The 17314-nt window shown below is 45.6% G+C and overlaps 1 long non-coding RNA gene across 5 annotated transcripts in view; it reads right to left on the bottom strand.

Moving 5' to 3' along the window:
- Positions 1-1285: 1285 nt before the first annotated feature.
- The window catches only part of LOC144292770 (uncharacterized), a 45151-nt gene continuing 29122 nt past the window's right edge, over positions 1286-17314 (bottom strand). For all 5 annotated transcript variants that reach the window (XR_013360124.1, XR_013360122.1, XR_013360123.1 and 2 more), the window contains 3 exons: positions 8426-8499; positions 4454-4660; positions 1286-1950 (listed from right to left, as the gene is read on the bottom strand). This is a non-coding gene — a long non-coding RNA (uncharacterized LOC144292770). The remainder of the gene's footprint in view (positions 1951-4453; positions 4661-8425; positions 8500-17314) is intronic.

Below are 17314 nucleotides of genomic sequence, written 5' to 3'. Positions count from 1 at the left end.
ACTGGGCCGGGAGCTGTGCATTATACCAGCAGCTGTATGGGACACGGGATATTGCTTCCCTTTTAGAGATGAGAAAACTGAAGCATCACGTAGTGAGGGGCCGAGGAATTTGATTGCCATTGCTATGGCAGTCCTAGCTAGGTCTGTCCGAACCCAGTCCTAGGTCTATCTGGTCTCTTCTTCAGATAAAAAAAAAAAAAAAAAAAATGACTAAAAAGTTAAAGCTTCTAGTTTTCTGTTCTTTATTTTTGGTTGGCATGTCAATTTTGGCAACTGAAGGTGAGACTAGAACCTTCCATCTCCCTACCCATGAATCAGTTACTCTCCCAGGTTTTCACATTGCAGAGTATGGCACCGCCAGTAGCTAGGTGCTCAGATAAAAAACCCAGCACTCGGCCTCTATTACTCCCTTATCCTACCTCCTTTCTGCAAATTACCAGCAAGTTCTATCAATTTTGCCTCCAAAGTGCACCCCGAGTCCATCCACTTCTGTCCATATCCACCAGCAGCCCGTGAGTCCAGGCTACCACCATCCATTGCCTCAACATCGTCAGCAGCGCCTTCTGAGCACACACCTTGCTTCACCTGCAATCTACCTCCAAGTGGAAAATGTGTATGATCTTCTTAAGATAAGGATTTGATCTTGTCTCTTGCTTAAGATGCTTTCTATTAGATTTGAGGCCTGCTCTCTAACTAACCCCCAGCCAGAGAGAAGAGGCCATGCTCCTCTGCACTTGGGGTCGTGGCTGCCACTTTCTCAGAAAGTCCCACTGAATCTGCATTAGACACGCTCCCTCTGCTAAGATTAAACTTATCAATCCATCCACCCAAGACTCAGACCGGCACCCGGCATACAGTAAGCACTCAGTTAACGCTAGTTCTTGCTACTGCTTTGATCATTGTTCTAGTAGATACTCTAAGAATGTGTGTGTGGGTGATTAGCTATAATGAAGTAGGAAAGAGGACTAACATTATGATCTGGGCCCCCAGGAGCGTCTACGAGGGGAAGGTCAGCTGTTTTTAGAGGAACATGGGCTTGTAAATTCTTCTCTCTGCCTGAAAGTCAGAGCTCTTACTGCTATTGCCATGCACACAATTACTTTGTGCCTGACGGAAACGTGTAAAACAATAGCAATGTCAAATGTATTTTGAGAAAATACAAGAGTACTTAATATATGGTTAGAGGCAACGTTTAGACTTGTCTGATTTTCTTAAACAAATCTCACCCTGGCTCTTACAGTCTCGCATCACTTGTTTTTCTATTAGCAAAAAAAGTACCTAAAACAAAGTTTGTCCTCTTTTTAATTTTCCGGTATGCTTGTTAACAAACTGAGAAATAACTTCGAGAGACATGAGAAGAGGGGAAAGAGCGAAGAAACGTTGGGTTGAAATCACCCACGAAATGGATCATTGTTCAATTAAGAACTGCTTTTTAACAGTGGGAGAGGGGACAGTCCGGAGACCACGCCCACCAGGTGGCCCGGCCGGACTCCTCTTTGGCAGCCGGAGCTCTGCTTTATGCACAAAGATGTCCTGTCCATCGTAGCAGGCCTTGTAATACCTCCTGTCCAGTGCCGGGGCCTGCTTCCGTAGGTCACGGGTCAGCCATCTGATGAACTATGACAAAGCCACTAAAACGACACTGGCAAAGACCTTCCAAAACCTGGGGAAAGCCTCACGTTACAATTAAGTGCATAAAGGCGGCCAGTGAACAGCACGCGTGAAAACCATGCTAGCTGCCCTGTGACACTCACTTTATTGTGGGCATCGTTGCCAAGTGTGAGCAGATATAGGACGGGCTTGGAAAGGGGTCAAGGTGGGCACCGTGCCATTGACCCCAAGCTCTTCCTCCTGTAATAGCCAGGAGTGGAGACACACCGAAATATGAAAGGTGCACATCGTTGCAGACTTTTCTGTTTTGTTCTTCTGCTTTTTGCAAGTGTTCTCACACTTTAAAAAAAAAAACAAAAAACACTTTTGGTCTCTTAACATTTCCCTGGAAACATCTAAAAGGCAGCTGCTGTGGTCTCCCATCATCCCCCTTTCCCCCGCCCCCAGACCCCCACAAATGTGTAAATAAAGCACAATCTTTATGGCTTTAATTTATAACAGGCTAAACTTTCCCCCGTAAGTTGAAACTCTCACCAGAAGTTTGTGGGTGGGTCGGGTGTTGTGGGTTTTTGTCTTTTTTTTTTTTTTTTTTTCTGTCGTAGCCTCTTTTGGCTGATAAACTAGCACTTAAGTGTTTCCCTTTTCCAAACCTCCAAATGACAAGTGTCTTTGTGGGGAGGTGGCAGGCCAACCGTCGTTGCCAACACAACGGTCCTGGGGACACTTATTTTTAGTTCGCTGTTTAAACAACGGTTAGGCTGGGCAACCAGGGGCCTCGAGGCCCAAGCTTCTAGGATCCAGAGCGAGGGGCTCTTAGGGAGAGCGCCCGGCAAGGTGGGCAGCACTCTGCGGGAAGGCCCAAGCACCTGCTCCCTAGCTGGGCCAGACGCAAGGCAGGTCTCTTGTCTTGGGTGAGAAGATTGAGACCCACTTTTGACACTGGCGAATGGGATCAAGGATGCTCTGAAACAGAAACATGTGGCCTCCAGTTGGACGAACGCAAATCCAGGCAGCCTCAGGGAACTAATTATAGCGCCGAGGCTGATGATGAAACGCAGAGACCGTCGCAGACATCTGTTCTACGGCGTGCTCAGCATTCTGTTCATCCTCCCAACAAAGCCTGAGGCAAGGTGTCTCACCTCCTGCTGGTCAAGTGGTTGGCATGTCACCAAGTGAGGCCAATGAACTCTCCCCAGGGAAGAGAGATCCTGAGTGAAGTGACCTAAGGGACCTCCAGCCAACGGGGAGTCCACGCATTTCTCTGACCTGCTTCCCAGCTTCCTGGCCTGTACGAAGCCAGACCTTTCAGCTTTTTATTTGACCCTATGAGTTGCTCTGTGGCCTAATATGTGTGTGTGTGTGTGTGTAACTTTTCATTTGTTTTTTGATTAAATTAGCCAAAGTAGGTTTTTCTATGCTTGGAATTAAAGAACTCTACCTCAGATGAGAACCTCAAATATTTCAATATGCAAATATGCATATCTCTGTCTGGCTCTGAATGGAAGGTCTACTTCTCTCTCCGCCTCCTCCACGCCAATGTCCCAGCCCAGATACTTTCAACTTAGGGGAAAGTGAGTCCCCCCACCTTTAAACAGGAGCTGTGATATGCTCAGTTTTATGAAAGCATCAGTGATTTTCTCCCCCTTCCTTTTTCTACGAATGCAAGCTTCGTACTATTTCCTAACCACAGGCAGCCAGGTGACTCATCTCGAAAGGACCCTTCAGAGAGGAGAGGGAGTGAGGGTCTGCCCAGGACCCGTTTCTCGTATTGCTGCTGTCGGACCTGACTTTGCTCATCCTATAGTCCTTGAGCTGGAAAGCAGGCTCTGGCATTAAGCTCAGAGATTGACCACCTCTAGCAGAAGTGCCTTGGACACCATGAGAGAGGTGTTGGATGTCAAAAAGCAGTGCTCTCGACAACACCGGGTTCTGTCACAGGTAGTGTAGAAAGAACTAGCCTCACCCATCTCAACAGAATCTGGCTCCTCTGTCACAGTAACTGCAGGGGCAACATCAACATAGGTGGCATGGGATGGGCCATGACCCCCTACCACCACCATGGCCACTGCTGCTGTTCCTTTGCACAGCGTGGATAAGATCTCTCATCTCCATAGCATATATTTAGGTTTCAGAGCATCTCTTACTTCGCTCGATGCACCTCAAAATCCCTTAAGATAGGAAAAGCCAGCAACCGTGGTCTCATTTTATGGATATGGAAACTGAAGTAAGTGCTGGAATGTCACATTCAATCCTATAGGATATTATCACTGATGGTTACAATGGTGGTCATAGGTGTCAAGTTATCAGACCTCTCTCCCAGAATCTCTTTACAGCACAACAGAAGCAACAGCAGTTCATATGTATGCTCTCTGTGGATTTCAAATTTATTCAAGTAGATGCAATTGTCCTCATTTTCATGGTAAAGGAACTGGGGCTCAGGAAGATTAAGTAGTCTGCCTACAACCACATAATTGGTACGTGGTTGAGTCAGCCTAGGGACTCAAACAGTCTGACTCTGAAGTCACCCTCCAGACTAGAAAGCCACATGTTGGTTGGCCCATTTTTAAAGGAAAAAAAAAAATCCACTACAATCAACTGGCCAGACCCAGAGGCTTTGTTCTGTTCTAATCTGACCCCCATTTGTAACACTCATTAGTCTGAGAGTAAACATCCCATACCCACCACCGGCAGAAGTGGCTCTTCACAATTATTTTCAGCTCAGAGTGAAAAGGTGCAAGAACTCAAAGGAGAAGATGTCCAAGCCCATCCCAGATGGCTTCAAGGACTTGAGTAAACACTCAGCTCAAAAATGCTAACAAAGTCCCCAGCCTTGGCTGCTTACCTCAGCCTGTGGGTGCCAGGCCAACAGAAGGAGTAGCCTGGAAAATGTCAAGGATCTAATCAGTTCATGCTGAAACCAAACTTGACTTCCCTCTGCAGTGTGTATCCCTGCCATGTTGGTCTGCACAGCCCGACAGACATCCAAATGTGGCAGGAAACCCAGTGGCCTCGGCCAGCGACATGTTCTTTTCAAAGCGGTGTCCGGAGGCTATGGAGGGAGTCAGGTCGGACAAGAACTTATGAATAACATATGATCAAAGCTTTGCTAAGACTTAATATCATTCAAATGACACCCACAGACAATGGAAAGGTATTTTGCTCTCACAGGCAACACAGGGCAACCCGGTGAGCACAAAGACCTTGGTCATTGGCAGCTCTAGCGTCTCTCGGTGCCTGTTCTTCTCTTGGAAAGTCTTCTTCAGACAGTCATAGCTCCCAACTATCCTTCCTCCCCAGAACCAGGGCTTCTCCAGTGTCTTCCACACTGCCTGTCTGTCCTGCCTGGCCCGTCTCTGTGCTGTTTTTGATAAGAAGGGATCATAAAGTGTGTTTCCCCTATGGCTGTTCACTCCTGCAAAGTACTAGTGACTAAACCAAAGCTGATAAGCTATTTCACGGCTTATATGCTGCCGGGTGATAGTAACTTAATCAGGTTTCTCAGGTATATTTTGAAATTTACCCTACTAATAACTAGTGGAATTTTCTGGTGTTCTGGGAGGTTGTGTAGCAGGGCTCTTTCATGCTTGCTTTTATGCAGCAATCCTGTCCTTTTAGACAGGGTCATGTGATGACGGCATGTGTGGCACGTATGGACTAAGGCATTTGTTTCTCAGCGAGAGACCTTCCAGCATGTTCTCCCTCTGTTGTGGAAACTGTGAGTCATTTGTTGAAATAGAGGTGTCATAGGACTAAAGGCACCTGGATTCCTGAGGTATCATGTGATGTCCCAGAGAACCATCCAGACCCACAATGGATTTTGGGTGAAAGTAATAAGCTTCATTCATGTTAATCTGCTAACATCTTTGTGTGATTTGTTAGAGCAACACGGTCCATTATATCCTGATTGTTACAGCTGCTAACTCCTGACCACTTTCAAATCATAATCCATACTTTGGTTCCTGTCTACTGTTAAGAGAGATGTGTATTGGGGCACCTGGGGGGCTCAGATGGTTAAGTGGCCGACTCTTGATCTTGGCTCAGCTCATGATCTCAGGGCCCTGGGATGGAACCCCATAGTGAGCTCCATGCTCAGGAGAGAGTCTGCTTCAGGATTTTCTCTCTCCCTCTGCCTTTCCCCTGCTTGCTCACATGTGCTCTCTTTCTCTCTCCCTCTCTCTCTCTCTCAAATAAATAAATAAATCTTAAAGAAAAAAAGAAAGAAAGAAAGATGTGTGTCACTTACCTGCGTGACTTTGGACAAGCTACTCTCTTTTCTTTTTTTTTTTAATTTATTTTTTATTGGTGTACAATTTACTAACATACAGAATAACCCCCAGTGCCCGTCACCCATTCACTCCCACCCCCCGCCCTCCTCCCCTTCTACCACCCCTAGTTCGTTTCCCAGAGTTAGGAGTCTCTATGCTCTGTCTCCCTTTCTGATATTTCCCGCACATTTCTTCTCCCTTCCCTTATATTCCCTTTCACTATTATTTATATTCCCCAAATGAATGAGAACATATAATGTTTGGCCTTCTCCGACTGACTTACTTCACTCAGCATAATACCCTCCAGTTCCATCCACGTTGAAGCAAATGGTGGGTATTTGTCATTTCTAATAGCTGAGTAATATTCGGTGTCCAACGAAAGATGAATGGATAAAGAAGATGTGGTTTATGTATACAATGGAATATTACTCAGCTACTCTCTTTTCTTAGAATAACTCTCCATATTCTGTGTAGGACAGGATGGCTGGTCTTCTGGAGATGTAAGATTTTACCTAAACGGCAATCCAAAGTTGCGTGGTACCTGTTCTCTAAAGATAACTACTGAATGTCAAGGCATGCTGATTTGTCCCAAAACAAACAAAAATGTTTCACCCAAGCCAAATACTTTTTACCTGATTGTTTCTATAAATAAGCATGAGGGTCAAGATCCTGCGTTGACAGTACATAAGCACATTTTGAGGAGGCTGGAGATTGTACCAAAAGGACACAGTATCCCATTCTCCTTTCAAACTGGCCATTCTAGTACCCTCGGCTAGCACTATTTGTCAAACCAGAGCTGCTTAACTGGAGCAGCAAGCAGATTTTTCTCAAGATTTATTTAGAAGTTAAATGGGAAAGTCCCAGTTAAGAGGGCCACATCATCTTAAACAGTATTTCTCAGCCTTTTAAGCGAGGACTCCTCTGCAGTGCAAAAACTTTCCCTTGATGTGTGTGTGTGTGTGTGTGTGTGTGTGTGTGTAACTTAGTGTCCAGTGATCTAAAAATGCACTATTGTAAAAAGTAAGTTTTAGTGAATTGTTATTCATATATTTCAAAAATAGCACATATATTATTCAAAATATATAAACATATATATTCAGGCCACAGGCACATGTGTATACTTGCAGACCCCTGGCAATAACTCTGAGGTTCCCCCAGGGCCATTCACACCCAGGGGCTGGGAGCTGTAGACTTAAGGAATCTAAGAGAATGCTGCAATCTGTATTTGGTTCTCATTCGCTGCCCTGCCCCCCCCCCCGCCCCCGTCTCTAGTTCTCTGGGAAGAAGATGCTAAGATAGAATTAGGGGGCAAAAGGTTTGGGATGGGGGTGGGGGGGAGTAGCACATAGGAAGAAATGTGAGGAAGCAGGAATGGTCATGAGGAAGACACCTTATGGGGATACTGTCTCTGTTGGCCCAAAAGTTTGCTCTAGAGCAAGATCACCAGTTGGATCCAAGTCCTCATCAGGCAGAAATGGCCAAGTCGCTATTCCATGGCCCTGTTCCTTTACTGACTGGGGCCACTCAGAACAGAGTGTGGCTTTGGCTCAAAGGTTGCTCACAGAGGAGACTGTGAGCTAGCTACCGTCCCAGTAGCTGGGCTGTGAGCCCTTCCTTGAAGGGGGATCTGGGTTGTGTATCTGTATCTGCGACACCCCACCTTCCCCCTAATTCTGTGAGGCAGTTTTGCCCCTCACAGTTATGCATAACTCTATAAATGACAGTGTGAACTGCCCTTGGAAAATAGGCCATCTCTAAACCAGCAAAATCAGAAAGGAAATTATAACCGTACGTAAGCATAATTGAATCAGCTAAAAGGTGAGGTGCCCCGAGGATATGGGGCTGCATGTTGTTTAAGCAGAGTCTCCTTATGCCGAGGGAGCTCACTGCAAATGTGAAATAAGACCAGAGAGGTGCTTGCAGCAGCAATCTGCTCATCCTCTGCCACGGACGTGAACACTCGTGAGTCCGCGAGCACTGACTGCTTGGGGGGTGGGGGGGGGACGTCCCTGTGCTAAGAAAGCAAAACAGTCATGGGATGGTGGGAAGTGGCCTAGAGAAGGCATTTCAAGAGGGGGTCGAGTCTGTGTGTCAGTGCCTTCGCTGGGCCCCGGCTCTGAGAGGGCGTTGAGCACGTGGCCCTAAGAACAGACGGAGAGGGCTCCAGCTGGGGGGAACCGTCTAACACATCAAACCTGAGAAGTGGGGGGCATGTTCTGTTAGTGCAGCTTCAAACATGGGGGGGGCATGTTCTGTTAGTGCAGCTTCAAACATGGAACAGTTAACCCCCAAAGATTCATTTTTCAGGAGCTGCCCTGGTGGTTTCCCGGTTAGAGTTTGTGTAGACCAAGGAGAGCAGAGGGCAGATGGAATAAAAGGAAGGCTAGGCCATCCTTTACCCTTGCCTCCAGCCTCCTTCGGAAGAGTGGCCCCATCTCTATCTGGTGTACATGCTAGGATTTTGTGTAAGGTTACATTTAAGAAAGGTTGCTTGAGGAAAATGAATGAGTCAGATAACTACAGTTTCCACGGCCTCCCCTGAAACTTACTGAAATAGAATCTCCCAGGAATGGATGTGTGCTTCCAAAATGCTGCTCAAGGTTTCTCCGGGGAGGATGGACAGCTGGATGACAGATGACATAGAGAGATGATAGACAGATGATAGATAGATAGATAGATAGATAGATAGATAGATAAATAAATAAATTTACCAATATAATAATGTATAATGCACAGTGTGCGTTGTGTACAGGCACACAAAAGCAGAAAATTTTAAATAAATATAATAGAGACTCTAGTATTTTCTTTTTGCACCCAAGGGATCATTTTCATTTCCCATGATGCACACACACCTTACACTGGAGCATTCTCCGTCTTGTCTATAAGAGCAAGAATGTGTGGGAAATGAGGGATGACCTACCACTGCTTACAGATGTAAATCCACTCCACTATTTTTAATGGCCTCTGAGACACTGAGATAGTGAGTGGTACCCTCCATCCTGGCCTACTCCCTCCTCTGTTCCACGGCTAGGGCCTGGAATAGAGTACATAGTGACAGTAGTTGATTACTACACGGTGGGAAAAGGGTACGTGTCTTTTTCCAAACCAGACTGATTCTTCCTCCCTCTTCCCTTTGAGCACAGATGAAATACAATTTAAGTGGATATTTCGAAACTGAGCTCTCTTCAGTTACCCATGTTTAGAACAGCGAATGGAGCTGCTGGAATGCCTCTAGCTCAGCTCTGAAAGTCAATCATAGACATGCAGTCACTGATAACTTGGGACAACAACTAGAGAAGGGCCAGTGTGAGAAGGACCAGGGCAGCATCCCTGGATATCAACGGAGAGGAGATTGCAAGGCCTAAGCAGGCAAGGGCAAAGTTCATCAACACCCCAGGGTCTAAGGAGGCCTGAGACAGGCACCAGATGTGTTTGTGTCACTTCTGGGACTCAGCTTCTATTTTAGCTACCGATAAATAAAGGACAGTTTCCAGGTATGCTATGTTTGGCTAAACCCTAAACTTGGACATTAAGTATAGCCCTAAGGTTCCCAAGACTACATTGCTCTAAACCACAATTATTCCACACATGTTGGATTGAAAAGAAATTAAAATTAGAAGCACAAAGAAAATGAAGTAAGTGCCTGTGGATTTCCCACACAACCTGCAAATCTCCCTTCACTATCAGTACAACGCAACAGTTCTGCTTCTGTTTTGACAGCTCTTTCCACCTTGGGGACCCATTTTCAGTATTATTTCCCCAATGGGTCTCCCCCTCACACACACACGTTTTGTTCATTCACAGTCTCTCCCCACCACCACGCCTTTCCCTCCAAATTCCTGGATGCCAATCTGCTTTTCCAGCCCCACCTCCAGATACATGTACAGGCTTTGCCCCAAAGCCTCCCCAGTGAGCAATATCACTTTCTGGGGATAGTAAGCACTGACTCATTGCCTCCTTCTTACCACAGTTTCCAAAACACAGTCTTATTTCACCCTTGTCTCTACCCAGATCTCCATGGGTCTGGGCCACCACGTTCATAAACAGACTCCTAATGGGGGATTCCCTGCTCATCTTCCCAACACCCTCTCACTCCCCATCCCTCCTCTGATGACTATCCTCCCAAAAGTTTGAAGAAAGCAGAGCTTAAGGAACTAGGACCCTTCAGAATCTATCCTTCTCTGTATCTCAGACTTTTGGTCCACAGAGGAAAACATGCTTCTGCTGTTAAAATAAGACTCAGAGATCCTTAGAGAATATGGCACTGTGAAGACAGGATGGTACCCCAGTAAGTTCCATCTTAGCGTCCCCACCTGGGCAGGAACAGAGTAACCTAAAGATGAGCCATGATTTTCACTGAAGTGGGTAGCTACATGAATTTTACTCTTGTTCTCTCAGCTCCAGCGAGAAATAGCAAGAGATTTAAATGTGAGTAGTTGAAGATGAAAGTTCTCAATTTTTTATGTGAAATACAAGTATATTTGTCCCTTGATCAGATCCATGCAAGACAACTCCTTTATAAGACACTGATCTGAGGGCTGCGTGTCCGAAAAGAGAATGATGCTATACAGCAAAATCCATCAGATTGCTCTTTTAAATGTTCCCAAGTTGAAGCAGCTTGAACTGGGTGTTCCTACCTCTTTCAATCCTCCCCCCTGCCAGAAAACTGGTCTCCTGGTGACTCAGAATTAGTTAAGGATGCTCCCCCACACCCTTACTGTCAAGATCAAGCCTGTTCCCTACTGATTTCCAACACTGATCCCACAAGCCCTCAGGTTTCACCTCTACCAAGTGTTCAGAGCTTTTTGTTTGGGAAGCAGGGGGCAGCATGTGTAACAAGCAGGCCGTGCCTTTAAAACCCCTCGAAGCTAATGAACAGCTCTGCCCCAGCCTTCCTGGAGGAATTTATTGAAGAATTCTTTAGTCCACCACACCTTCATTTTCCAGAAGAGGAAGTGCCTTCTTGTTCTTTGGAACTCCTGCTTGTCTTGGCTTAGATTTTAGAGAAAAATGTCACCTAGAACACTTAGAAACGCATGCTCATTATCAGATCACTGAAAAAGAACAACACCAAACCAACACACACAAAAAGGAGGGTGTGTAAAATGTCTCCTGTGAATAAAATAGGGTGTTGCCCCTGAAGTGATGCTAGGGGGACTGCCGTTGGGACAGGGTCCCTGCAAGGGGTCTGCTCACCTGGTCACCAGGTCTCAAAGAAGAACTTGCATTTCACAGGGCCTCCAGATGGTGCCTGCAGATCATCCAGTGTTCCTTCCATGACATGTTCAATCATATTTGGGAATTAGCATCCAACTCAGAGGTTTCCCAGTAACACAGAAGCCTGCTTCAGGGTTGATCCGAAAATATGACATAAGCCCAGTGCTAGGTAGTCACAGTGATTCAAGTAACCAGAGGCAAATCAATCTCTCTTCTGCCTTCATCTACCTCCCAAACAGGGCTCTCAGCCAGGACTCTGTGGCTGCCTCTCTTCCCTTTTCTGATGCCATTCCTCCAGAACATGTGAAGGAAGCAGAGCTCAAGGAGTCAGGACTCCCAGAATCCAGTTCTCTTCTGCATCTCAAGACAGTGACCAAACAGCATTCATGATGTCAAGGAAGACTTGGAGGCTCTTAGGTAAATGGTATCATAAAATTCAGAGTAGTTGGTACAGTCATCTCGAACTCCAGTTCCCCACCTGGGCAGGAATCTCAAAGATGAGCTAAATTGCTCCAAAGAATGATTTCACTCATTCATGCGCTCACTTATTCAATTAACTTTATCTTTGTGGTCATGCAGATCTGAGAATAAACAGCCATTGGTGCCCACAACTCCTCTCATCTCCTTGGAAAACGAAGATTATACAGGCACTTCTCTGGTTTTTGTTGTTTGTTTTTAATTTTTTTCTAAAGCTGGCGACTTACCAGTGCCATTGAGAATTGAGGGTTAATTCGCCCCTCATATGTTGTATGATCCAGAATCCTTGAGCATAAGCAACAGAAATCAATGCTGGATTAGCTGAAGCAGAAAGGACATTCGTTGGAAGGGTTTAGGGACATTCGCAGAATAAACGGGAAGGCGGGAGAGTGAGGCTTGGGGAAATGCAACAACTAGAGCAGCTCTGGGGATAAGGGAACAATAAGCACCATCGAGATCATGTCTTATAAAGAACTCATTCAAGACATGCTCTTGATACTACCCCTGGTGTAGCTATCACCTCCTGTTGTCCCTGTCATTTCTGCTGATAAATGTATTTCTGTGAGTCCCTGCAGCCCATGCCATGACCAAGAAGACTCCATGACCTGTGGAGGAGCATCTGATTGGGTAAGTGGAGGTTACAAGCCCACGCTGCCAGAACTCAGAAGCTTCCTCTTCCAGCTTCTATAGGAGGAGGTAGGGCACTGGGTTCTAACACAAAACACATTGGGGTGGGGGAAATCTCCCCCCAAAAGGGAGTAGGAAGGTGGACAGCCAAAAAAAAAATTAGTTGGCATATACCACATATTTCAGTCTCCTCTGAAAAAGCCAAATCTATAGTCACTTCTTGTTCAGTTCTCTCTCCAATCAGATCTTTTAAGAACCTGATCTTATACATAAGAAAAACCCTTAGCTTGGGACGCCTGGGTGACTTAGTGGTTGAGCATCTGCCTTTGGCTCAGGTCGTGATCCTGGGGTCCTGGGATCAAGTCCCACATTAGGCTTCCTGTGGGGAGCCTGCTTCTCCCTCTGCCTGTGTCTCTGCCTCTCTCTGTGTCTCTCAGGAATAAATAAATAAGTAAAATCTTTTTAAAAACCCACAAAACTCTTAATTAAAAGGCCCACTTTGGGCCACAGAGTATAGCCCAATTTCTCTCTCACATTATTTGGTCTCTTCTGCCAAATTCTGGTAAATACATTGTTTGTGCTCATATCTATTATACCCTCAGACACTTCCAATAAAAATTTGATGTGGCTCACAAACTTTAATATATTGTAAAACAGGTCAATGAAAAATAAGAACCAGTTGGGATCCTGTGTGGTAGCCACTCCTCTCAGTGTTTCCAGGAAAGAGGGAGGCTAACCAAGAAATATGGAGGCTGTCTGGGCTCTTGCATTCTGTTGATGGGTCGATGGCAGTGCTCTGGGCTGATAGGCAAGGTTTTATGAAAACGGAGATGGGTTGGTTGGGTCCATAGGTATGGAGCATGGCTCTTATGTATTCAGAGCAAACAAGAAGTAGGCCAGTTAAGGGGCCTAGAGTCATGGCAGGGCTTGACCAGGTGGCTAAAGCAAGACCATGGACAATGGGTTGCAGGAGGAACCCCACAGGCCTACTGGTTGTTAATAAGTTATGGCTGAAGCCAACAGGGTAGGGATGCAAGGGTTGAGTTGAGGTCAGAGGACAAGGCTGGGATTTCACCCAGAGATAGGTCTCTTCTGGCAATGGGCTCTGACAAGTGCTGATCCTTAGAAGGGAAGCAGGAAGTGGTTCTTCCAACGGTTAACCAAACCCACTGCCATCGGAATGGCAGTTCTGAATCTTCATCTACATATTACTCTTTAATCAAACACACACACACACACACACACACACACACACACACAAATGTTATGTTTTGAAATGAAACTTCCGGACAGTTAGATATGGTAGGAGACCTGACTTTTATTTGAATCCAGCTCTTTCACTAACTAGCTGTGTGATGTTAGGTAAGTCAAATTTCTCAGGGTCTCAATTTCCTTCTATTAAATGAAATTGGGCCAAATATTGCCTAAAGATTCTCCTAGCTTTAGATATTGCTAGTCTACTTTCAAGTGCCTGAGTGTACATGTGCGCACACAAACACACACACACACACCCCATGGGTGATGCTCTAAGTGTGCTCCAAGAAGGAAGGCACAAAACACTAACGTTGCCGTGCATCATCTCTACCCTGAAGCTGGCTCTGGAAGAGGCGGACTTCCTCACAAACCACAGCTGTTGAAATGGCTCCAAGGGAGTTGTACTTAATTCCTGTTTCCTAACATCCTGGCTGCAGGGCCCAGCAGGACCGATAATGGGGTACTTCCCCCAAGTTACTAACCACAAACTGAAAGGGAGAAAACCATGCTACTCAAGGACTCAGCCAGTAGTAGGTAACTGGGGCCAGAAATAATAAGGCTGACCTGGACAGACTAGTTCACAGCTCGAGAATGCACCATGGTAGCCCAGCTAGGATTTCCTTTTTTTCCAAGACAAACCATGTCAGCTCTGATTAATCTCTTGGTTGTGGCTAAACACCTCTCCCTCAATCAGTATTCCCAAGATTGCAGTGTGCTCCATCATCAGGGGTTTTTGAGGAAGTCTTTGAAATTATTCAACCATTCTAAGTGACATGCATTTACCAGCCTCTCTGAGTGACTGGTTGTCTTTCTGTGTCAGGCCCAGTATCAAGCATCAGGAATATTACAGTAAATCAAGACTGACATGGCTTGTGCCTTTATGAGACCTGCAGTCTCACAGGGGAGTTGAAAACATACAAATAAATGTAAATCTACAACGAGTGACATAAAATAAGAAGCAGAGTGCTGTGCAGCAGTAGACAATAATGGGGGGGGGGGCAAATGGGAAGATATTTGCATAGAGCAACTAGAGGTCTCTCTGTGAAGGCGGCATTAGAGCAGAGATGTGAAGGATGACAAGGAGGAGCCAATTTTATGAAACACACGATAGAGTAGGAGCAGTGTACAGAAAGTGTGTGGGGGGTGTGTGCTCTGAATGTGTGCATGTGTCTGATGTGTATGTGTGTATGTGGTGTGGATATGTGCATGGAGTATGTGTAGGATGTGTGTGGCATGTGCTCTGTGTGTGTGTGTGCATGTGTGTGACACATCGAGAAGTGAGGAGAACAGCAGCCGACTGGCAGAGGGAAGAGAAGCTGGTAGAAAGCTCCACTGATGGAAAGACTGGAGAGATGTCCAGGAAAGACGTGTGCCTGGCTGGGGCACGGAGAAGATGACACGAGATGAGACGGGTGAATGGGACAGAAGCTCGATCACACAAAGCCTTTCCAACAATCTGATATGTTTTTCTTAAACTTGTTTTTCCAAATTCAATAGGGAGGCAATAAGACATTTTAGACAAGAATAATGATGATCTTGATTCCACTGTGTTTGTTTTATGGGCAACAAAATAAGAATACACATAAAATTTGAAGCAAGAAGTCCAGGTAGGAGATTATTGTAGTTCAGTGAGGAAAGGATGAGAACCTGGATTAAGTGAGTCAATTCAGCCCTCTGGGGGACACTTGGCAGTTGTGTCTGGAGACATTTTTGATGATCATGCCTGGGGGTGGGGGTATGCTGCCCGCATCTAATAGGTAGAGGCCAGGGATACTGCTGAACACCCTAAAAATGCACATGACAGCCCCCAAACAAGCAATTATCTGGGCCCAAATATCAAAAGCACCAATGTAGACAAACCCTAGGTGATGACTAGGAGAAATGAAAAGAAGTCATTGGATTTAAGATGCATTTGTCAGCTGAAACGCCAAAGAATTCCAAAGAGATTAAATGAAGAGCATGAGAGAAAGAAATAATCCAAAAATGGCTTTCAGATTTCTGTCTTGAGCAACATAACATGAAAACATGTTAGATGGCTAGGTATTAAAATTTCTATCTAGTAGATAAAATCAATCGCATAGTTTAAAATTCCAGATTTACCAACTGTGGGTTGCAAAACACACAAGGATTCTGTCACTGTCCTCCTATTGACAAAATGAGGATTACAATGTACCTACTCGAAAGGTATGTGATGAAGGTCAATGATTCCACCATGTAAAGCGTTTCAAACAGGACTGCCATGTGGTCAACAGTCGGGTTTTAGTTGTCGTTACTATTGTTAATAATAATATTATTACAGCCTAGACCCCATGAAAGCTAACCATTCAAGTGGAACATAGGAATTTGGGAGCCATCAGCATAGAGATGGCTCCACCAACATAGACATCCTTTAAAGCCTTGAGGTGAGTTTGTACATAGGAAAGGTCCAGGGCTGACCTTGGATACCTTGTTGTTAGGATATTGGGGGTATGAGCTGAAACCAGCCAAGCAGACTAAGAAGGGTCAGACAGTGGTGAGAGGAAAGTCAAGGAAAGAGAGCATTTCCAGAAGTGGGTGCTCAACCAGGTTAAGAAGAGGATAGAAAAGCATCTCTTGAATTTCAAGGTCATAGGTGACTATGGAGGAAGGTAATTGAGGAGACATGATCACGATTCACCCATGAGCCAGATCCAAGCAATCAGAGGCATCTCACCTCCCTCCCTGTCTGTGGAACATGGAACATGGGTTCCACATGCCTTTCCTGCTCCCAGAGGCTGCTCCAAAGACACAGCTTAAGATTGTGATGTGGTGTCGAGAATGGTCTATGTGTGCGGTATTGAGGAGGTGACTGAACCCAACTAAAGCCTCTTTATAGACTTAGAAGATTTGGCAGCAGGGATCCATTCATCTTGCTGCTGCCCCAGTACGTCCTCTTTGCTTTTTAGAACTGCCAGTTCCCACTCTTTCTTTGATCTCTTCCTGCCCTCTGCATGGGGGGGCTAGCTTCAGATTAAACCCAGGAAGCTGGGGATCCCTGGGTGGCTCAGCAGTTTAGCATCTGCTGTCAGCCCGGGGTTTGATCCTGGAGTCCTAGGATCAAGTCCCATGTCGGACTCCTTGCATGGAGCCTGCTTCTCCCTCTGCCTGTGTCTCTGCCTCTCTCTCTCTGTCTCTCATGAAAAAAAAAAATAAAATCTTTTAAAAAGAAATTCGTTTAAAAAAATAAAAAATAAACCAGGGAAATTCCCAGGACGTTACGAACCAACAGTGACGTTGACAAAAATGACTTCAGTTAAGAAGTGGGAATGGAAGCCAGCCTGGACTGAATTGAAGCTTAAGGGGGAGAAGACATGCAATAGAGTATTGGGAACTTTTGGGGAATTTTGGCTAAGAAGAGCAGAACTGGCAGGGGGCCTGATATATATATATATTTTTTAAGATTTTATTTATTCATGAGAGTCACAGAGAGAGAGGCAGAGACACAGGCAGAGGGAGAAGCAGGGTCCCTGGAGGGAGCCCGATGCAGGACTCGATACTGGGACCCCAGGATCACGACCTGAGCCAAAGGCAGATGCTCAACCACTGAACCACCCAGGTGCCCTTATTACATTGTTTTTTAAGATAAACACTATTACATTCTATTTATATACTGATGGGAATAACATGATAGAAGGTGAAACACTGGCAATGCAGGAGGGAAGGCCATAGGTAACGCACCAAAGTCCTTGTGAGGATGAGAGGAGGCAGGAGAGAGTGGTCTTGGGTGAGATGGGAGACAGCAGGTGGACGCCGTGTAGACAGGTTTGTAGGTTTTTTTGTTAGAGGAATGCAGGTAGCCCATGTCTGGCCATTTTAATTTTCTAGTGAAGTAGGGCCAGAAAGGA

The sequence above is a fragment of the Canis aureus genome, chromosome 21, assembly GCF_053574225.1.
Source record: "Canis aureus isolate CA01 chromosome 21, VMU_Caureus_v.1.0, whole genome shotgun sequence".
NCBI lineage: Eukaryota > Metazoa > Chordata > Mammalia > Carnivora > Canidae > Canis > Canis aureus.
Note: the sequence above shows the minus strand (reverse complement) of the source record. Positions and strands in the feature narration are given on the sequence as shown.